The following is a 24,277-nucleotide window of genomic DNA, read 5'->3' as shown; positions in this document are numbered from 1 at the left end:
CCGCGGCACCACGTTTTGCGGAGACAATAAAACGTATATGACAGGATAATCCCAATATAAAGTAGGGTTATCCATATTCGCATTCATTCTGATCATGCGATAACTGAGTGCCGTTTTTGTGCACAATGTAAGAATTTAAGAAAAGATCAGTAACATTTGAGTGAAATTAAATAGCCCTTTCCCGACCAATTTGTTATTATTGTCGCAAATTACCTCAATTGGCCAATCAAATGTGTTAAATGTCGAATCAAATAGAATCAAAATCAGTGTTGTCACTTTGATGATTTAAGAGCATATATAACTGTGTAACGGCTGTCTATATACATACCAGCATTATCAAAGATTCATCAGGTCAAATTGAACAATGAACCACTTTTTTCTCAATTATCCACGAGAGCAATTATTTTTGTTTTTGAACAAACGTCATAGAAATCTAAAAAGATATTAACTATTGAGATTATCATTTAATGAATACAATTACTAAGAATGTTGCAAAATACATATTTCAATTCTTTTTTCAACCTCAAATAAAGTGTGATGATATTACCGTCAAATATCTCCAAGTAGTATTTTGGGGACGTCATGGTAAGCTTGATCTTCATACCCGGTACAGCTGTAGTAAATCGACACGTGCAATGACTGCAATGATAACAGGACCATGACGAAAATTACAAACTACATTGACGTATTTTTCTGAGATTTTGAAATTGTTTTATAAATCCAATAGAATAACATTAACTCAACAAGATGGATGCTTTAGATTTTAGTTCTTAAAATTATTTCTCGTTTAGAATTCACATTTCAGTTGATGTTAGTATAGATCAAGAAATAAAAGAAGTGAGACTGGTATAACATGAATATCGAATCTCTGTTTTCCCAAGCAACAAGGTAAAATTTTCAGTCTCTCTATTAAAGGAAAGTAACTGATTTTACCCACGACTACAGTATTTTATGTTGGTTCGACGGCGGCAGATACCCACCAACACGCCAGTAAATTATTTAAATCAGTTACTTTAAGTAGTAATCATTGTAGACGTTTTATGCCGCATTCTACTCGGAAAGTATAATGAAGATACGTTTTATTAACTTATATCACATCACTTCCGATTTCATTACATTCCTCCTGTAAATCGCAAAGCAGTGACTTGAGTCCGAATTTGTGTGATATTCAATACCAACTGAATTGAGAAGGTTCTTCATATTAGGGATGTTTCATACGTTTATCATCACTTATATCTTTCTGATTAACAACACCATCTTAAAAGCAACTATCTAGATGTTAACGTTTTACTATGCTCAACCCTTACCGTGCCAAACTCGTAAATGAACGAACTGATTGTTATAACCCATATTTCGATTTCTTTGGAAAAACCGCTGTTGTTGACATTGGTAATGTTTACATTATAGACATCAGTTAGAACGTGTGATGACATGACATTATCTGCTTATTTCATCTGTTAATTTATTAGCAATTGTCTATGTCCATGTTACTTTACCCAATATGTTTGCATGTTTAATTTGGCAAACGTACTGGCGAGTCGGTGTGAAATGGCCGCCTGTTATTGTTTCGTGTCTATCGTGCTCAGTTTGTCTACTTTTATTTATACAATTGGTGACAGACTTTGACGTGATGTCAATTGTTTTTAAAGTCATTTGACTGCTGCTTTAAAGAATGAAACACGAAATAAACATACCGATAATAGCCGGTGTCACAGACAGGCTTCAAGTAACGTATTTGTTCATCAGCTACCAGATCATCAGGGCACGTCTGACACCTTCCTAATTTTCGAGTCAAATGTTTTGGATAAGACAGTGTTTAAACAAATTGTAGACAAAGAAAAGAGTTATAAACAACAGAAAAAGGGAGAGTAAATAGAGAGCAACTAGAAGGAAGACAGAGAACATACAGAGAAGAATGATCTAGAGGATAGGGAGAAGTGTAAATATTAAAATGCTAGTAGTCGGAGTAAATAAAGAACTGAGAGAATAGGATGCATAAGATAAAGAATTGTTTGCTGGGTTCATGGCCCCGTGAACAGTAGATTAAAACGAAGGAGTATAGAAAGAGAGTAGAAAAAGAGAAACCTGACTGCCTGCGTGAATAGAAATAATGCACAGGTAACGTACGTAGCAGATTTACCAAGAATAGATATCGTAATATTTAACATATAGAGTATAAATGGTGCTACATTGCTGTGGTGGCCTATAACTATGGTGATTTAAAGTGACAATTTGGCAAAAAAGACATTGTAAACAAAAAACTTCGGGATGGTATGATATAATACATTGTATATACATTGATCAGCAAACGAATAATATTATTGGTAAAACTCAAATGATTACAATACATTTATCAAAAGGCTGAGTAAATCACTAAAGCCTTTCTATGAAGATGTTTCTGAAATTACAAACGACAGAAGGACGTCAATGACATCTATGTAAAGTCGTCGACTGATATATAGAAATACTTGTCTCCATATCCTACCTTTCGGAAGATTGCTGAGGTTTTGATTCGCGTGTTCATACTGGAGCAAACGTTTGCCTATGGATGCGCAGTAATCTCTGGCTCGAGAGTAAGTGGTGTGATGGAAAAAACACTCTGTACAGTCACAGATAGGAAAACGTTAGGCAAAGATAGTTATATTAAGTTATTTTTATACAGTAGCTGTCTTATTGAACATAATATCTGGTTGAAATTAAAATTTATATATAAATCATACGAAAACTATTATAGAATACAATGACATCAGTACCTGTTACTATGTTTACTATGTCTGCAATGTCCTTATAGTATTTGACAGCTTAATAATCTCCCGAGGGTTGAGATCCCCCTATCTCATTCCAAAGGAGATGAATCATTATTTTTCTCTTTCCCCGTTCGACAGCTGAGTGTAAACAAAAACACGTAGACAGCGTATGAATATGTACTGACGAGGCTGTCACAACCGCGTCACGCATTATTGTGATATCCCGCACAAAATATAATTCCCATAAACGGTACAGTTTAACATAAAAAGTCATAATATTAATTATATACAACAAATTTTAATGTGAAAGTTTTGATCAGGTGGCTTCAATATATATACACAAAATCAACACAGATTATCGAATCTATATTTTGAAATGACGTCATTTATATGACACGTGCACAGAGCTTGTCTCACCCTAGGGTGAGATAAGGAAATCTCACACTGGTAAAACGTTTGGATATCCCTGTCCAGGGTAAGAGAATGCACTGGTCTCTAATATAGAACATGCACCTTCCTGCATAAGTTGCAAAAAACATATTTTCTAAAGTACCCGATAATTACTTGGCTGGCGATCGAAAGTTTAACATTACACTAACCGGACTCCGTCATAATTGCAGCACTTTAAATAATTATCTCTTTAATGTTAATATAATCAACTCTCCAAAATGTGCGTGCGGTTATTCTAATGGAAATGCTCATCATTTCTTTTTCATAGGCTATTGATTTAATTATCAAAGATTACAGATGTTTCGAAGCCTTCATAGATTTTTGCCTTTAACTCTAGAGAAATTATCTTTGGTAATGAAGATTATTCGATTGAGGAAAAATAAAGATTTACTTATACCAACAGTTCATTTCGATTACTTGTAGGAGATGTATCTTTGATTATTCGATGGTATATTTTGAATTGTATCTGTACAACAGTCTCTCTCTCTCTCTCTCTCTCTCTCTCTCTCTCTCTCTCTCTCTCTCTCTCTCTCTCTCTCTCTCTCTCTCTCTCTATGAAGACAATGTCAAGTTTCAGGCTTTTACGTGGTCTGTTTCCTCTCATAAATTATCATAAACACATTTGGCTATTTTCCATCTCATGCAACCACGGCATAAGTCATTTAAATGGAAAAAATTAAGCCTGACTGAAGGACGGACGAACGACGGATGCCGCGCCACGGCATAAGGTTACTTGGTCATTCAGGCTCCAGGTGAGCAAAAAACGACACATAACAAGATCTTGCTCTAAACTCTAGATCGATCAAACGAGGACAGACCAAAACAGAGGGTAAATTTACTTAGGGACTGTTACCCCTCTATGTTGTACTATCCTTATGTTATACAAAAGACCAGCAACAACCGTCCTCAAGTACAAATGTTGAGTATTAACACAAGTTACAACAATGATAACATGTATGGCCTGAGTATCGAGCTTAACAAGTTACTCCTTCCACGGCCACACCAGGACTGACTCTATTTGCTGTGGTCTTACAGTTTGTCCTAAAGTAATTATAATCTAATTCTGATAGGGAAAAGTGTCTTCTACTGATCTACAATTAAACCGTGACCAGTTAATGTCTCACTGGTGGAACGATTAAGATTTAACACAAATTATGTTCTACACTTGAGCGACAAATTTCACTATTAACATCCCCCTGCCTAAGAAAACTTTTACGGTCTAAAAGTTCAGAGATAGCAAACTGCTCATGATACTCAGGCTGATAATATTTAGTATGTACACAAACACTGGTAAGTTTACTTGAACAACAGTTAATTCTAAATTCTACAATTAACACAGTTCATAAATGTTATACTGTTAACTTCCTTGGATAAGGTACTTCTGTTAGACTGTCATTGTATGTTCTTAAGGTATACACATCACAACCTTATCACATGTTCACAACTGATGATACATCCAGAGTCAGTGTTCGTCTCTTTTTTTTCAAAATATATACACTATTTATTCAATTCTGGATAGTCCGTCTGCATTGGCAATTTCCTGGCCCCGCCGATACCTGATTGTATAATGAAACTGTTGTAATGCCAGTGCCCATCTTAACAGTCTCTGATTCTTTTGCTTGGTCCTATCAAGCCATTTAAGTGGTTGTGGTCAGTCAAAATCGTAAAGTGAACACCACTAATATAATAGGAGAATGACTCCACACTCCAAACGATAGCTAAACATTCCTTCTCCACTGTAGAGTAATTTTGTTCCCGCGGCAGTAACTTTCTGCTGATGTACGCAATAGGGTGTTCCTTATCGTTGATATTCTGACTTAAGACCGCTCCAATAGCCACGTTGCTGGCATCAGTCTGAATGACGAAGGGCTCTTTAAAATCCGGATTTGCTAGTACCGGTGCCTTGGTCATTTCGTCCTTTAGTTGGTTGAATGCATTTACAGTGTCATCCATCCATTTGGGTTGCCTTGGTTTGTCTTTCCTTAGCATGTTGGTCAATGGAGCCGATATCTTGGCATAATCCTGAATGAAACGCCGATAATAACCAGTCATACCTAGAAATGACCTAATCCCTTTTTTGGTTTGTGGGAGGGGGAAGTCAACCATGTCTTGAACCTTCCGACTATCTGGTTTAAGCTTTCCTTTCCCGACAATGTGTCCCAGACAGTAAAGATCCTCTTCACCAAATTGACATTTTGATGGCTTTACTGTTAATCCACTTTCCCGAAGTTTGTCCAATACAGTCTTGATATGTTCAAGGTGTTCCTTCCATGTGTCGCTGTATACCACTATATCAGCAAAGTAAGCGACCACATGTTCTACTCCTGCTAACAGTCTGTCCATCATCCTTGCAAATGTAACAGACGCTGTTTTCTTACCAAAAGGCATTTCCTTGAATTGGAAGTGTCCAAATTCAGTTACGAATGCTGACTTTTCCTGTGAATCTGGAGACAGAGGTATCTGCCAGTACCCCTTTGCTAGGTCCATAGTGCGGAGGTATTGAGCTTTGCCTAGCTTTTCAAATATCTCGTCCACCCTGGGTATTGGGTACCCGTCACATACAGGTACGTCGTTGAGTTTCCTGTAATCCACACATAGCCGAGTTGTAGTATCCTTCTTTTCCACCAAAACTATTGGAGATGAGTATGGACTTGAGGAAGGTGTTATATAACCACGCTCTATCATTTCATCCAACATTTTCTTCACCTCTTGTTTTTTGGCTTGAGGAATTCTGTACGGCTGTTGTCGGATTGGTTTCTCACACGTTGTTCTCAGGCTGTGCGTGACCAACAATGTTTTTCCCGAATTTGGATTTATGACATCACTGTATTCTTGACAAAGCTGACGGATTTCCTGGCGCTGTGATTTATCTAACATTTTGCCAATTGTAACATCCAGTGCAAACTCCAATGTTGAATTAGAACCGTCGAAATCAGAATCGGCAATGTCAACATTTTCGACAAACATGACGTTTTGGACAGCTCTATTGTACTTCCGTAGTAGGTTGAGATGATAAACAACTCGTTTACGACGTCCTCCAACATTGACCTCATAGTTAACATCGTTGAATTTCCTTATGACCCTATATGGTCCTTTCCATTGGGCAACCATTTTTGACGTGTCTGATGGTTTTGTTTTGTGGCGTTCCTGTTATACCACTCTTTGATCTTTTGCCGTTTGATTGTCAGGTTTTCCTGTACTTTTTCTCTAACCATTGCGAGCTTTTCTCTCATCTGAACAACATGGTCAATGACAGATTTTCTAAGCTCCCCTTCGCCTGTCATGGCTTGCTCTAAAATCTGTAATGGCCCTCTGACCGGCCATCCTTATAGCATCTCAAATGGTGAGAATCCCGTTTCCTCATGGGGTACTTCCCTATATTCAAACAATGCATATTGCAACAGCTCGTCCCAGGCTTCCTGATTTGACGTGCAGAGTTTCTTTAACACAGCTTTGAGAGTTGCGTTAAATCTTTCCACCTTCCCATTAGCGTGTGGGTGATATGGCGATGTTGTTACGCCCTTGATTCCCATCACACGGTAGAGTTCTTGTATCATTTTTGAGGTGAAATTTGTGCCCTGGTCTGTCAGAATAACATGAGGCACTCCTACCCTACTGAACAGTTCCATCAATGTGTTAGCTATGGTTTCTGCGTCCACATTCTTTAATGCAAAAGCCTCTGGGTACCTTGTTGCGTCATCCATAACGGTAAGAATAAACCTGTTCCCCTTCTTTGTTCGAGACAGTGGCCCAACAACATCCATAGAAATTTTGTAAAATGGCTCACTGATGATCGGTGGTTGTCCTAATGGAGCTTTCTCGTCATCACGTCTTCTTCTGGCAGTCTTTTGACAAACGTTACAAGTACTACAGTATTCCTGTATGTCCTTAAAAATCCCTGGCCAATAGAACGAATTAACGACAAGCTCTTTGGTCTTTTCTATCCCTAAATGTCCCGCAAGTGGTCTATCATGTCCCAATTTAATGATATTGAGACGTAGTACCTCTGATAGTACTACCTGGACTTCATGTTGGGCTCCATCACTAGACTCCCATTTCCTACGGAGAATCCCATTTTCCCAGTACAGGGCATTCCTATCTTCCTGCACAGATTCCTCTGAACTTGCAACTTTTCTTCGAATGTTGGCTAAAGTTGGATCTTCCTGTTGAAGCTTACTAAGCACTTCAGCATTTACAGCAGAAAGTTCAAGTGGTTCGTCTTTTGCGATGTTAACTGTATCGTCCTCATTGCTGTGAGATACAGTCTCACTGATGTTGTCAGTGTCCTCACCAACGTCATCGCCATGGTCCAGGTCCACATCGTTCGCCTGTCAAACATCACCTCCCTTACTGACATCCACTTGTTCCTCCTCGACGTCCGTATCGGGGTCCATTCCAACTTTTACATGGCATTCCTTTGCCTTGTCCTCAGCTAGCCTTTCTTCAGCAATGTTATTACGATGTTGTGCACGCGTAACAACATTCACAGCCTTTGATTGTCTCTCTATGATGTCTACCCCCAACAGAGCTTCAGCGACAAGGTCAGGCACTAATCCGACCTGAGCATGTCCCTTATAATATGGCGTGTCCATATCAACGATAGCCAGTTTGGCTGAAAACGGCTGTCCAGTCGCTGTACACAGCGTCTCCCGCTGACCCTCCAATACACAACTTGGGTCCACCAGGTCTTCCCTAATCAAGGTCATCGCTGACCCAGTGTCTTTCATGAAACTAATATCACGGCCATTGACCTCTCCTGAGACATGGATAAGTCCTCCCGTGTATTGTCGCACTAAAAATCCTGCAAGATTTTTACCTTCTTTTTTGGACATTTCCTCGCGAAGTGCCCATACTTGTTATAATTGTAACACTGCACACTTTTCATTTGCTCTGTCGATTTCTCCTTTCTCTGGTCCCGATCAGAGGTAAAAGTTTTTCCATTTATACTTTTACCTTGCGTTGATTTGTTTATATTCCGTTCAGGTAGAATATAATCCTCTGCGGCTTCAACCACACTGCTTGACCCTTTGTTACGGCGTATCCATTGTGCTTGTGACTCTGGCAATGCACTAAGAAAATATTCCTCTTTGAATTTTTCCATGACTTTCGAAATTCATTTGGCGTTCTTTTTCCTCTTTCTCTGCTTGAAGTTTTTCTTTTTCTAAGTTCATTTGGCGTTCTTTTTCCTCTTTCTCTGCTTGGATTTCGAGTCTTCTTATTTCCAACTTTGTTTGTGCTGCCGTCATCTTCGCAGTTTCCGTTTCTTCAGGCGTCGACATATTGAACAGTTCTAATGAGCGTTATATCTTTGATAACGGAGTCTCCTTAGAATGATCCTTTACCGCTGCCAGCAGAATATGTTACCCCTCTATGTTGTACTATCCTTATGTTATACAAAAGACCAGCAACAACCGTCCTCAAGTACAAATGTTGAGTATTAACACAAGTTACAACAATGATAACATGTATGGCCTGAGTATCGAGCTTAACAAGTTACTCCTTCCACGGCCACACCAGGACTGACTCTATTTGCTGTGGTCTTACAGTTTATCCTAAAGTATTTATAATCTAATTCTGATAGGGAAAAGTGTCTCCTACTGATCTACAATTAAACCGTGACCAGTTAATGTCTCACTGGTGGAGAGCATGTCCAGCCAATGTTTCAAGGCATGATTCTGACACTAAGGTGACCCTATTAACAGAGACCCAATAAAATGCACAGAATGTTTACAACCATGAAAACCTGGAAAAAAATGTCACGGATCTTTAAGAAGAATATTTAAGTTGTTACTATTACAGCATGACAAATAAAAAAAATAGAGAAAACAAAATCTTGAAGTATAGCAGAAAAATAAGACACAAAAGTGTGAATACGTACCGGAACATGTATAATTGACATCCGTCCATAGTCCATTTCCTAGACATGTTCTCTGTTGGGAACTTGATCCATTATTGCAGATAATATCAACTGTTCGTCCGACTGTCCTTTCCTTAGACGTACTTGTAAAGCCCACTATGGCTGGGTCGTCTGTGCATTCTATCGCAAAAAATACACATTATAGTTCATTATTATTCACAACAAATGTTTTGGAGTAGAACCTGATGTTAGTAAAAGTTGAAACTTTTCAAATAATTGAACAACTAAACACATATATATATGGTATACATTTTGTCCCTTTTAATATTTCAAGATTGAAATGAAAGTGGATGAAAAAAGAAACTTAAATATCATAACTAATTGAATCATGATTGCCTTACCTGTCCTGATACAAATAGTACTTCCACTTTTCAAAACGTGACATTCTGATCCGAGCTGGCAGGTACTGTGTGTACAAGGAAGGATCAGGTTCTTTGGAGACAAAATATAGTTGTGTTACACCAGTATCTCACAATCCTGCTTACAAAATGTGGTATCTAGAGGAATAGATATGTAGTTTTGGGAACAAGTACATGGTGTATCTCAGTGTCACGTCAACAAACGTGAATATATTTCTTTAAAGTTGTAGTACAGTAGTACTATACTTCACAATGGACAAATGTACTGTGAGCGGCAGGAATCAGTGTAGAATCAGACTATTACAGATGAAAACACGCCCTTTTTCTATAGCTTGACCAATGTACACCATGGTTAATATTTTGACGTAATGTCGCTCATCATCTTCGGGTCAGTTGACAAGAACCAATTTAAGCAGACCTTATAAAAAAAAAAAAAAAAAAACATGTCTTATCCCCACTGACAAGAGGAACTCATGAGTTCAGAGGACAACTCAGGGGCTGAAAGAAATCCGATCAGAACACCCATAAATATACCCCTGCATCCATAACGGATATCTAACCGGTCATGCCAAAAATTGCCACTAACATACAGCTCAAAGAGATTTTCCCCTATCTTTTCTTATGAAGCTGTTGTCATCAAAACCGGGCCAAAATTCAAAGACTGGCCTGCGACGTAAGAAAACCCTACAAGACAATAGGGGACAATAGAAACACAAAACTTGTTGATTGACCACATGTAACCCTGGTAAAATACTAGCCGCAATATGCCACTCGGCTAGAGATAACTTCTCTTTAGCTCGATTGGTTGAGCGTCAGACTAGTACGCCAGGGGTCCCGGGTTCGATTCCTAGCGGAGGCATGGAATAAATAATGACTTCTGTTAAACACAGACTTTCAATAAAACCACAATTGACAATAATCTTAACCTAGGTGTTACATGATGTCGTGCCCCATGTTCACTGTAGGTTGCACGGGCAAATCGTTACCGAAAAGTTTTCGTGCACACACAGGGGATAAAACCATTGTTAAGGAGTGACAAGCTTTATTGATCTTAAAGGTAGAAAAAAATCACATGTGATTCTTAAGTTTTTGCACCCAGTGTATCATGTATAGAACAAGTCTATAATGTGTCGTGAATGGCAGCGATAGTGTCTGATTAAGTATAGCAGGGTGCAAACACGTCCGTTTCTGTAGCTAGCTAGCTTGACTAATGTACACCAAGGTGAGTACTGTGACGTTCTATTGGTCTTTACTGAGTCAAGTCGACACGAACCAACTTATCAATAGATGCCAGCTTGTTATTTACATTTACTACAGTATTGATTTTACATACCTCGCTGCTGTATTTTAGGTGGATATAATAGTAATTTTTAAAAAATGAGCATTCAATCAATTTATTGTAACAATACGCATTGTTAAGTATCAAAGATGCTTTGATAGATCAACTTATTTTTTCAGAGAAAGTCAACAACCAACGAATTTAGTGCAATTTAAAGATAGGAAGATTATCCACGGAAAGTAAGCTTTTTTATGGATTTTTCAGGGTGAGTTGAATTCATCTGGTCGGCTGCTAAAAGGAAAGAACAATATCTATTCAAATAGCAAGAAAATACCTCTTAATCTTTAAACACAATTCAAACTCAAATTCAATAAAACTTGGCCAAAATTATGAATAATAGAATGTTTTACGCGAAAATTCCTGAAAAAGTACAAGGAGGACAAGACCAGGTGTTCCGGAAAAGTAGTGTCTTCTGCTATATCGATAACACCCGCCATGAAAACTTAGTAAACCCAATCAAGTAATGTCACGCTATCAAATGAGAACAGGGTACCCAATCACGGAACCAACAGGCAAACTAATTAACATCAAACACAAAAAATTTTAAAGAAAAAAAAAAAAAAAAAAAAAATAGAACTGTTTGATATGGACGTGTGTATAAGTTATATAAAGTAAATCAATTCTAATCGGCAAGTACGTAAGTTTAGCAACAGAGAAGCGATCATAGGCCAATTTTGTGTCCTTTGGTTTGCATAAGAGTGACATAGCCTAATTTCTAATTTTGAGCAATGATGATGAATCTGATTTCCCTGGTGTGAATTGTCCATTCATAGATGATAACTACCTTTTTCTATGGATATAACGTTTGACATTTAATAGACTGAAAATCCTATCTGTATTTATAACTTCATTAGACCTAAATTAAATGCATCACTTCCTGGTCTGGTGGACATTTTGACTGGCAAACACAAATACAACACTACACGTATATCAAATAAATACATTTCTCTTTTTCTCTGTATTTCACCGAGTTCATATGATTTATTTTTCAAAGCGGTAGATATTAATTGCCTGATTTGGACATAATAGTAGGCTGAAATTAGATATGAAAGTTGTTTTCATAAAAGATGTATATGATGATGTTTAAAGATAAGGTTTTATGTTGTATATATATTTAATAAGGTGCGATATCGATGACGATACAATTCTAACTTTCATGCAATCATTTCCATGACAAATGTTATCGATTAATAATACTGATATGAAGTGATAATTAAATGACACGCAGGTACATTTCAAAGTTTTAGAAACCCATCGAATTACGACAGCTGAATGAGATACTTCGGGATATTAAGTCTACATGGAGGAGTATGACCGAATATATCGATATTCTTACCTGTCCATTATCCTACAGTTGTCAATAAACTTGTTTTTATGATAATTAGTAATTGGAAAAACATAGACTAAATTGGAACAAAAGATCTATGATGAATAAAAGCCTTTCTGTTTGAGGAGAGATTATACATATATTATTCATAGAGTCTACATAGTTGGAAACCGTAGAAATATATCAAAATTATTGACGTATGGTCAACATTTATTATTTAGAAATAGCTAGTTATTTGTAGTACCCAAGTTTGATTATTTAGATAGAAGCGATTTATTTAACTATATTTGGATATAATTGATGCGTGATGTTAAAGCTACTGACATAAGCCTCTCTTTTATATAAACCGAGGAATATGCTACAGGTAAAATCGGTAATGACATTTCTCAGTCACTAAAATACATACATCTCAATAGGTTTAACAATACACTGACGGCATGTTTCTAACATGAAGTAAAACAGACGTTAAGCTGTGAAAGAACCTGTATCTTCAAGGGGAATGGACCCAGGTAAGCAAAGGACGTGATTAGCCAATAAACCATTAATGAACAAAAGAAGCTGACCGGGTATTGAAAGACATCTGAACATTATTGATATGGGTGAGGTGACACCAAAGGCTGCTACAGTGACTGTAATGGGAGGTATGTTGTCTGTAAAACACGGGAGGTATAACACAATGATCTATTCAATGTAAAAGCTTACACCTACACTGTATAGTGAGAGTACTAGAGAGGTTGTTATTAGACCTATGACATAGTCTTGCTGATTTTCACAGTTACTTTGGCGATATTTCTGAATTTCGTTTTCCTTATTTTGCATCACAATTTTTTTTCTTCTGATATACAGACTTCAAATTTTGTTACTTCTTGATAACATTGTTCAAGCACACTTGTGCATAGCACTATAATGAAACAAAATGTGTTTGTAGTTGATCGTTACAGCGAAGATGATATAATGAGGATATGGATAACGATGAACTCTAACTTCTTTTCAAATATCATCTTGAATTAATCTTGAATCTAACACTTTGAATGAAATCACAACCATTGACTTCTCGTCGAAATTTTTCACTGATTTTCGAACTTCTCATAAATGTAGGCAAACTGATAACGTTTAAATCGACAAGAACAGTGTTTGATTCATTAAAAAGTTGAAAAAACAGTTGTATATCAATTTTGTCACAAATTCATGAAATATCGACAAATATTGCAACTACCAATTCTTGCGATTTGCCGACATCGACAAGGCCACTAATCGTGATTTCATAATACCAAGAATTGCAGGTAACAGAATCGAGTTTCCCTACCGAACAGGTACAGTGATATCAAAGCAAGTGTCAAGTTACTGATAATACACTATATTTCTATGCCGTCAATTCCTAGAAATGGAAATGGAATCGCACGAAGCGGTGCTTTCGGTGAGATTCGAGTACTTCTCGAACACGGACTACTAAATCATGTGACTGGAATAATATGGACCACAGACGTTTGTGATAAACATATATATGTGATTAGAGGATAATGCAATTTTGATAAGTATTTGTTTAAATAGAAGAGAGGAGAAAGCAACGACTTAAATTTGAGTTCATATACATATACCAGTACATTGTATTTCATATTTGTTTCCATTCCATATTTGTAAAATCTGCTGGAAAATATTTCATATTATTATCAAGCGCGTGATTAAGCTGGTGTTCCTTATGATAAATGATTGATATGTTTTACAGATATCCCTGCACAGTTTAGGAAAGAAATTAAAGTGTATTCATTAAATATTGTTAGCACGAGTTTCCTCTCCATCTTAAACATGTTTAATCTATGAACAAGAGGAGACCCTGGCTGCTGCTAAGCGTGCCTGAATATTTGAACATAGATAAATGAATAAATGAATAAGTATATAAAATAAATGGTATTATTATTTCGCTATGTCCTCAAGTAAAGTACATTTACAGTTATAAGTACGTGTTTTGTTTTGAAAACGAGCAAAACAATATCCACAGCTATTCATTGAAAATTGTATCTAATCGCTTTGCTGTTTGTTGGCAATAAAATATGTTTGATTAAACTAAACTTTTTGATTATTTCTTACGTGCTTAGTAGAAATTTCGACAGAAGTCTTTGTCCTATAATAAGCCCGTTAAAGAGTTGAATTAATAAGATATTGAAAACTTGAACGACATGTACATAAAAGAGAAGCTCTTCATTTTCTCTGTCCATATCTATAACATATCCTATATATTTTCGTTGTGTATATGTAACAATTTTTATCTTTCTGTTTCGCCATTATAAGTACTGGGTGGTTATAGATACAAATTACCTGTTCTTTTCAAATAATGTTTTTCTACGTTTCTTTTTCGTTGAAAATGCTTATAATGTTAGTTGGAAAATTCTGAAGCTATACTCTTTGGTGGTGCTTCACATAGGCATTAAGAATATCACAAATATGTTAATCTTATATCAATTAATATTTACCAAACTATATTGCTTATCCTTTTTCAAGCATTTAAAGGTCAACGGCAACGAAAATTGAAAAAAATAATTTTTCGCGCGAAATCGGTAGATAATATCTTTAAAAAGAGATCTGTATCTTGCGAGATGCACCGGCAATACCTGTTGTTTTACCTGTAAATAACCGAGGAAAGTAAAATACTTATTTTCCTAGTATTTACGTAATAGGTATTCAAAAAGTTTTTTGGTTTGAAGTGTTGTGACGAGAGGAATGGGCACAAGACAAAATGAAAGAGAAAAGAAAAACGTTAATCATCACAAACAAAATTAGTAAAAATTGCAGGTTGAACAAGAAAGAAAATACGGACATGTCAAAAGACAAGGAATAATTGTTAGTAGAAGACTGTTTATATGTTGTAGATTAAATGTTTTATATGCTATTTTTGTTGAATTATTTATGTTTTTTCGGAATATACTGAAATACAGTCTTATTAAGTTCCGAATCATTAATCCAGAAATTGCACTTAAAATAACTTGTTACATATCAATGAATAAGGATGCATCTTGCATACTTAATTTACACATTGTCGATACTCACGAAATAGAAAGCATTGGAAATGGAATACCAGGATTTGTGTATTTTTTTAAAGTAGCAAATTTCCATCATTTAAAAGCATTTAATCTGTTTTCCTCATAAAGCGTATGTACTCAAATGTAGATGTAAGTGCACCCCTATATAAATCTCAAGAAAAGTGCTCAGGTGATTTTCCTAGAAACTGCATACAGTATATGACGTTGATCCCTTGTTTTAAAATCTTTGATATTGATTTGACATTAAATCTCTTGTTCGTTCACAGTAATGAGTCAGTTTTATACTTCTTAGCTTAAACTAATTAGTGAAAACTGTTACTGCTACTATTGGAAAATACGAGATCTTTCTGTGATCTTTGATAATATAAAAATATCAAGAGGCAAAGAGTTCAAATCCCACGGCATACAGGCATTTTTTTCAGGGTAGTAGGGTTTCCTAAAACCTTTAACTGGAATGCTCATACATAACCAGTAAGTGGTACCACTCTGACAAAGGTGTTGGATAAGGAAGTTTCTTCAAAATTGCCACAAATTTTGCTATATTGCTCGAGCTACTCGTTGACAATCATATTAAGTACTAGGTAAAGAAATCAGTATCCTGGAGAAATATCTAAAATAACGCGGTTTTATGGGATTTGCCCAGTGCTGTAAACCCCAGAGGATGGGAAACAATAACTTCGTCCTTCCAGATATTGATTCCAGTGACCATGTTTGGTTTGAATTGGTTTCTTGAGTTAAAGATAAAAAATGTGAAATGGTAACGGACGACGCATGAAGAACAAAAGGAAAAGTTAACCTTAAAATTTGTTATGTCAAGCGTCCTGGTGTTGTATCTAGCTATGATTAACTGATGAAACTTCGAAAATAGACCCATTTATACTATCTCCATGTTATAGGAACACTTGATACAGGAACATTTCCCTTTTAGCCATTCATAAATTATGGGTAACACATTTCATAAAAAGTTTAACACATTTATCAAAGCAGTTGATTCAATTATTTTTATCGCCATCATCATCATATCGCAATGATCTAAGAAAATGGTGGTGAATTAATGATATTTAGGCTTTGTGATATAAGGCATATTTTGTACATTTTCCAAATATTCAGTTATATGTACATAATTTCATCCTTCAACCTAATTATTTTTTAGTTTTAGTTGACTTGATTTTTATAACATTAACAGTATATCCTGCATTCACATCAATCACAGTTATATTTTTCTGCTGTTTGTGTCCCCAGTATACTTTTATTTTTTTTACAATTACTAGAAACTGAACGATTTCACGTCTTGAAAATATTGGAAAAGACCTGTTTCACGGTACATGTAATATTGCTCACATCCTAATTTAATCTTTATGGTGTGTTATTTGTCGTACCCCAGTAAACTCCTAGGAACGTATATATAAAAATTCCAAACGACGTCATCTATGGCCTGTACTATGACCTATTTTATGATCCTTGTGATGGGTGTGAACCACGATGCATTAAATCCTTAAATTGGGTCAAGTCCTCTTCAGTAAAGTTTGCTACATGTTTTGAACTCAAATATAAAGTTAAGTGTTACAAATATAAAAAAAAAAAGATAGAAGTTAAAAGTTAAACCTGGGAAAAATCAACAAATTCAAGATTTTGGAAAACTGTTTGACAACTTTAGAGGTACTGTTCACTTAAAATATTTACACAATTTTTTGGCCACATATGTGTATTTAAAGAACCAATCATTTCATTGAATTCCGGGACCAATAAAACTGTTCCAGGGACAGATTTTCTTGTGAATCCTGAAATTATTTCAATTTTTTCCGCATGTTTTACTTTTCTTAATGGAACAGAAAAATACGTAGCTATTATATCATGTAGAAACTGACTAGGTTTTTCAAAATATAAATTTGTATTCCAAAATAATATCTGATAATGATTGTTGCCATATATTTGTACTTCAGGCGTACAATGATAATAATTCAGAAATATTAATAACTTTTGTCAATTTAGAAAATGGTAATTATTTTTTGTTTCTTTCATTGAGACATTAACAGGTCAGTTCTAGAATAGAATCTTTAAATTTGTTACTGTATAGTTGCATTGATTTTGGATGTTCCAAATGCAAATAATAGCCCAATTAATATATTATTGTTACAACGTGGGCACACGTGCCAAAGGCTTTCTTTTCTGTAGGACATAAACAACAGTATGCCTGCAAATTATCGTCAGATCCATTCCGATCATTTCTGTCAAACTGAATCCAAACATTGTACTTAAATTGGAATGCTAGCAAAATTACATGTACCTTTGAACATATTCTTATGATAAGGAACTGTTTTGAAAATTACACGATTTCGGACATGTTACTGCGACAACTGTAAATTAAAAGTAGCATCGCGGCAAATATCAAACCATTGTTTGTTACTGTTCAACTACCTCATCATGTACATGTCTTCTTCATATCTTTTAAATAATAGAACCTTTTTACCACAATTGCAAAACAAGCTATCAACCTATATCAATCACTCTTGTTGGCTATGATGGAAGCGCTCGAGGGTTCGTACTGTGAAAGGAAAACGGAATACTCGAGGAAAAAACCGCGTGGTCGGACAGGTAACCCCATAATTTTTCACGCCCGTTACGGGTATCCAACTCTGGACGGCTAGGTAGAAGGCAAGTGTGTTAGCATTGCGCCATCCGACCACCCGGTTTTTACTTGAAAAAAATCTATAAATGAGGCTTTTAATTAGAAATATTTCCAGCTTAACAATGAGTGATACATAGTTTGATATTTCTATGAGTTTTTTTCCTGAGCTGTGATTTCAACTTAAATATCCTGTTGTAGGGAATTGTCTCTTTATGAGAATCTCTGAAATTTCTCAGCATATTGATAAATCATATCTCTGTAACTATGTAAGCTGGATATCCTGCCGTAGTTTTTATATTTTCTGCTGCTCTCCAGAATTCCCTTTGAAAATAAAACGACAGGTCAGAGCTGTTAATCCTGTCATTTCATTGACTAAATTAACCAATAAGCGTCATTTTCAACAGGTGTACAAAAGCGGATAATGCAGTCTATTAAGCTCTGGCATACAATGTTCAAAGACGGGAAAGAACTCGTCCGTAATAGCGATATCTCCTACTGCCAAAGCTTCGTAGACATTCAGTCTTTTTTGTCACAAATGATTACTTTATAGTTGGCTTGCTGCCAGAGTTATATTATATATAAAACATGCAAAGGAAGATATTAATTATCAAATTTGTATCAAGTATAACCATATCATTAACGGTTCAGCAAGGACCTGGGGAAAGAAAGATGATTATTTGGAAAACTTACTTTCTGTCTTATCTATGATTGTCTTACTGCAAACAATACAGAATCTTGTCTTATCATAAATAATCCAGTCTAGTTTAGACTACAGATTACAAAACCTGGTCATAAATATCGACCATATGAAACCATATGTCACCATAATAAAGAAGTCAAATGAACATGGGTACTGAAAATAAAACAATCTGTAGAAAATAGAAATCATATGTTTGAGAATGATATGGTCGCCATGAACTTTTTTTCGAGATACACGCATACGGTCGAACATACTGAATCATATACAAATTTACGGACGCTTTCCCAACCGCTGAATTCTTATTTTTCGTAAATTTGACGCATTTGTTAAATAACCAAATCATTAAAATGAAGTCTACAAGAACAAATTAAAATGAAAGATTTAATAAACTTGTTTGAAAATTGGAGATTAGTTATTTATTAATGATATTTAGATTATTGGTTTATAAGTTACAATACTTCTATGAAAATAAAAACAATGTTATTGGATGTGTTTCAGAAGTCTTCTGCTTCATAGACGACAACTGCCTATATCATGTTACTTTTAAAATGAGATGCAATGCAACAATAATGGGCTCACCAGTATTTTAAATGCGTCAAAACTTTCGTAGAACGTTATTTTTTTTATAAAGAGATATGACTTCAAATGCAGTTTTTTAAATTGTGAGACCATTGTTCTTATAAGAGTAGTTCGACTGTATAAAGACAGGAAAGATAATATATTATTTTTAAGATATATGCAATGCCATGACGCATACCGAAAGGTATACCTTTGAGGTATTGTTTCGTTATGATAAACAAATGTTTCCGACTTAAGATGAAATTTTAGATAATGATTTTAAAAAACAGAAAAGAAAAAGAAAAACAATTTAGATACGTGCATAAAACAATAAGAACGAACCTCATTATTCGCCGCTTGCCATTGGCTAGGACTTGAGACGTACTCCAAGTCCGCTGTTGGTTCGAACTCGGACACTATACCACCGTAGCAACAAGTAAGGTCATGAAGGTTGTAGGTAAATGCCTCACAAGATGCGGTGGCGATACAACTCCTTAGGCAGGAGGACAACGTGTTGTGTTGCTGGGAGCGAAACACTGAAGTGTTGGTCAGAGTAAGTCCCTTCCTGTAATCTTCCTTGCAAACATTTTGTCCTGAAGTAACATTTATGAGTAGTGTTATTGTACCTACCACGATTCTAAAGACAGACATTTCAGCAGTTTTGAGTTCAATAAACTTATTGAGCAACGACTGTATATTGTTGTCGGATATTCACTATCCAGATATTTACACTCCTGACTGTAGCGGATAACAAAACGCAAAGCATTTCAATACTTTTATACAATAAATTGTCGCGCAGGCGCAGTTGTGCATATGATATATTATTTAACAATGCTGTTCGCAGGAAGCAGCTATATGAATCTGACTGGACAGAGTTTTAAAACTGAATACGATTTTGCTATTTTATTTGATGAGAAACTTAAAAGTCTGTTTTTTGTAATCTTTCAGTAAGGCTGATAATAGTCTGCAAGTGGAACCTTTGGGAAATAAATCATCTTATCGAAAGGAGGAAGGCTATCGTATTTAATCATCTAATCACATGACAACAATCTACCTAAATAAACACGTTTGCAACTAAAATGAAAATTAATTTTATAAACAAACATACATTCATTACAAAGGTCTTATGAGTTTTAAATTCTTATGTTGCTGAACTAGATCTTTTGCAAACAAAACTATCATATTACCTATGTTAGAATTGATATATATATAACTATTATGTGTCCTTGTACAAGAAGCTAACACGTGTCCCTTTATTAGGTTTGGTGAAACTTACAATACAATTATCATAATCATATCCCCCGTACTAGGTTTCCTATCATTAGTATGTGTACATAAACAAGGTTGGGTAATATCTCTATTTCTGTGTCTGTACTAGATTTGGTGCATATATTTGTTACATAGGCTCTGTGTACGTGGAAGTATCACGAGTTCCTGTAATTTGTTTTATTTATACAGCAAATATATGTAGTAAAATAATCGACAATGAAGTGGTAATGTCAAACATAAATCGATACAGTACATGCTGAATATTGAATACCAGTGTATATGACGCTATCTCTAATTTTCATCTCTACGCAATAGACATATAGTTTGATGATCTTTAAATGCCGATTTTTTCTTATTTCGGGGCTTTACAATGTTAAACCTGTTTTTCTCAGATTTCGTAGATTGATAGGTAAAAAGTCCCTTTGCAATAGGTGAAATTACCAGCTTTTGATAAAAATAGCACGACTTAAATGCGGCACTGCTGGTATAACAGCAAAAGCATGATGCAGTATCATTGTAGCAATCCTCGAAGGCATACCACTTGAAAAAATAGGTGAAATGAATCAAATATCATCGCATGAATAGCTAGTTCCTCTACACTGTCGTGTAATTCTTCATATAATATTTATGTAAAACAGATATTGATCATCCATATTAACTATCGTACAACCGTATGGGCATATAGCACAGACATGGTTGCTGTTTGAATTTGAAGGCATGACATAACGTCTTGTATTTCGACATTATTAAACATGATGTACTTAGTATTTATCAAATCCTCCAGCAGATGAAAATGTATTTGGTTACATATAATGAATTCATGAATAATGAGTTAATCCTAAATCTTATTGTAACTACCACGTGTATGATTCATATAAAAAAATGATGATAATGGAAATTAAAAATATATATATTAGACAGATTGTTGTACATATATACAGCTTTAACACTGATTCAAAGGGGATGTTTTCGCTAGGTACATAAAAGATGGGTGCCAAGTGGATTATCTAGAATGGAAATTAAATCTCCGAAAGATCTTGAGTGATGCATTGGCTTCTACAATGTCAATGGAGACACGGAAGAAAGCCCTTGATTCTGCTGAGTACCCGGCTCTGATTCGACTCGTATGAACATACAGTGCAATGCATTAGACCTTATTCGTCGGGTTTCCGATGTACATAAAGAGAAGGTATCGGAGAAACCACCCCTGACGGCAAGGAATGCCGTGAGATACAATAGGCACATTCCATCCATCCTCCTACATGAGCCTAATTTAGTTTAGCAAAGGGATGTTTGTTGACCTTAACTTGCTTGTCATGTTTGAATTCGTTTGGATGAGAACACAGTTCAGAATAAAAACATATATATTTGACATCCTTTTGAAATCACCTGATATTTGAATTTATGAATTTTCATGAAATATGGAACTAGCAACTCCTAGGTTTCAACGTTCTAGGCACTTTATATCGGTGATGATTAATTTATCCTTCGACTCTGCTAAAATAAAGACATGTTATCAATTCGTAATTCCAGCAAAAATCGATGAAACTATTACAAGATATAAGCGTATGTCTGCTTCATCGACGACACTCGCAATCTAAATCTTGATCGATCCAGATGAATAATGGCACGTTTTCTTACAAGGTATGCAACAACGAACGATCAGTTATTCTAACGAGCATCAAAAGCGTCCAGTTTCATATAAACTATTTCTCAATGAGATGATTATGACAGCCGTGAAACTTCTCCATACCCATGAAGGACCTGCAAGTTTTGAAACTCTTTGTTTAGAGTACGTCGGTCAGTTTCCGACATCTTGAAAATCATGAAAGCTAACTCCTTCAGTGGCTTCTATCTTAATTAGATACAACTTCATGCAAATTATATAATAAATATTCATACCGAATTATTCCATGTTTTAATAACAAGCTATTAATATGTATTAGAAACGTCTTTTATGGCTCTATGCCCTGGGTAAGCTTACCTTTCTGAAACGGGATATGACAAAAATCCTTCAAAACCTTTCAAAATTGAACATTGGCTTTATTGTCAATCATATGCGAATCAAATGCAGTGGTATTGGCAAATAAACCACTATACGTTTGTATCTGCTGTAATCGAAAGTCTTGTCAAAAAAGTATATGAATGATGAATGTTGGATTTAATTAAAAAAAACTTTAAGACAGTGATGGATTATTTTTAGTTGCAACAGTGCAATTTCCACCTACCAGAAACGAGGTACCCAAAAATGATTTTAAGAGTTACCGACACTGAAACTAAAATGTCAATGTTTAGAATCGTGATCTATGGAACTATTCAATTCATAGTTAAGTTCAGGATACAATGTATGCATAGGAGAATACTACAGAAGGGGCATCACGCTATCAAACTCCTCTTTGTTTCGCTCTCAGCATCAGAACACATTGTTCTCCTGTCTAAAAAGTTGTATTGCCACCGGTTCTTGTGATGTTTTCACCTTCAGCCTTCGTAATCTCACGTGTCTGTACGGCAGTATTTTATCCAATTTCGAATATACTATGGATCTGGACAACTTCACAAGCCCAAGCCAGTGGCATCCAACAGCAGAAGAGGTTCCGTCTTAGTGCATTTTTTGTTTTTGCTTTTGTTTTTTATTTTAAATGTGTGTAGGTTTTTGTTTTTTGTTTTTTTTTTGTTTTTGTTTTTTGTTTTTGTTTTTGTTAAAGATAGATTGCATTGGAAACACTGGCATTTGAAAGAACATGACCTCATTCATTGTATAATCGAGGGCTCGAAAATCTTAATAGAGTTTGTTATATATATTTTAGTGGCTTTAGCTTTATAGACACCGTTTAATATATTAAATGTTTGTCCTTCTAAGTTTCTAGTTTGTAATTACATGTAATGATGTTGAAACAAGACTTTCTGACAGTTTGATCGCTTAAGGGAATAATGCAGGTTGTGTCTAATTGAGGTAAATAACACTCCCGAGAAAATGATAAACATAATTGTGCTATGGAACCATGTAATTTAGGACACGGTGTTTTGTCAAGCAAGCAAGAACCCACTAGAAAACATGGCATACTATTGCATGATACTTCCTTCAAGTCCAATGACTAAACAACTGTACATTCATGTACATTGTACTATGTCCAGCGTCCACATTAATGGCGAAGGAAACATTACAGCGCAAGGTAAATCTTATCGAGTATATAAGCAATACACTTAGAGCTACATTAAAGTGATAGTGTACTGCTATTGCTTTTTAATATATTTAAAATCTCTTTAAAATTATAAAATATCTAAAGCAAGAACGAACTCTGAAAAATAAATATTCATCGAGATATTTAACGTTGTTTGAAAAACACACCTGTACGGATTGAGCATTGACCCCGTTTTGAGTACACGCAGATCTGTGACGTCACAAGTTGAATACAAATACCGCGGGTACGTTAGTCAGTCATATTTGTTTACATACAACTAAAGCGACCGAGCGACTATGTTCCGTGTTTGACAGTGGATCTGGTGTTTAATTAGGTTTATATAGTTACGAAAAAGTGACAACAGATAATCAAGGACAACGTTTAGAGATTACGAGGTTTCGCAATGAACGAAAATAGGAGGCGAAGAGTAGGTAAGAAGTGTGTGGCATACGGGTGTTCTACAAAGTACGGCGATGGGTTTGCCCTTCATTTATTACCTACAAATGCCGATCTGTGTAAGATGTGGACAAATTTTGTTCGAAAGAAAAGAGACAAATGGGACGGTCCAACAAAGTACTCGGCTATGTGTGAAAAACACTTTGAAGATGGCTCTTATCCTATGAAATACGCCATTCTTCGATCGATGGGTCAACCCCCCTCCCCCAAGAAGAAGATTCTCCGTGCCGACGCTATCCCCACCATACAGACGGCAGTTCAGGCTGAGACCATGGATGATGTATCCCAACTTGCGTCCCCACTGTT

At 35.6% G+C, this 24,277-nt stretch overlaps 1 pseudogene; it reads right to left on the bottom strand.

Annotated features, from left to right (window-relative positions):
• LOC132551380 (uncharacterized) overlaps positions 1 to 24,277 on the bottom strand; it is a 100,344-nt pseudogene that overhangs the window by 16,883 nt on the left and 59,184 nt on the right.

Source organism: Ylistrum balloti, unplaced genomic scaffold (genome assembly GCF_031769215.1).
Source record: "Ylistrum balloti isolate Yb309-2 unplaced genomic scaffold, AGI_CSIRO_Ybal_v1 Utg370196, whole genome shotgun sequence".
NCBI classification, from domain to species: Eukaryota; Metazoa; Mollusca; class Bivalvia; order Pectinida; family Pectinidae; genus Ylistrum; species Ylistrum balloti.
The sequence above is the reverse complement of the archived record's forward strand: the minus strand, read 5'-3'. Positions and strand labels throughout refer to the sequence as shown.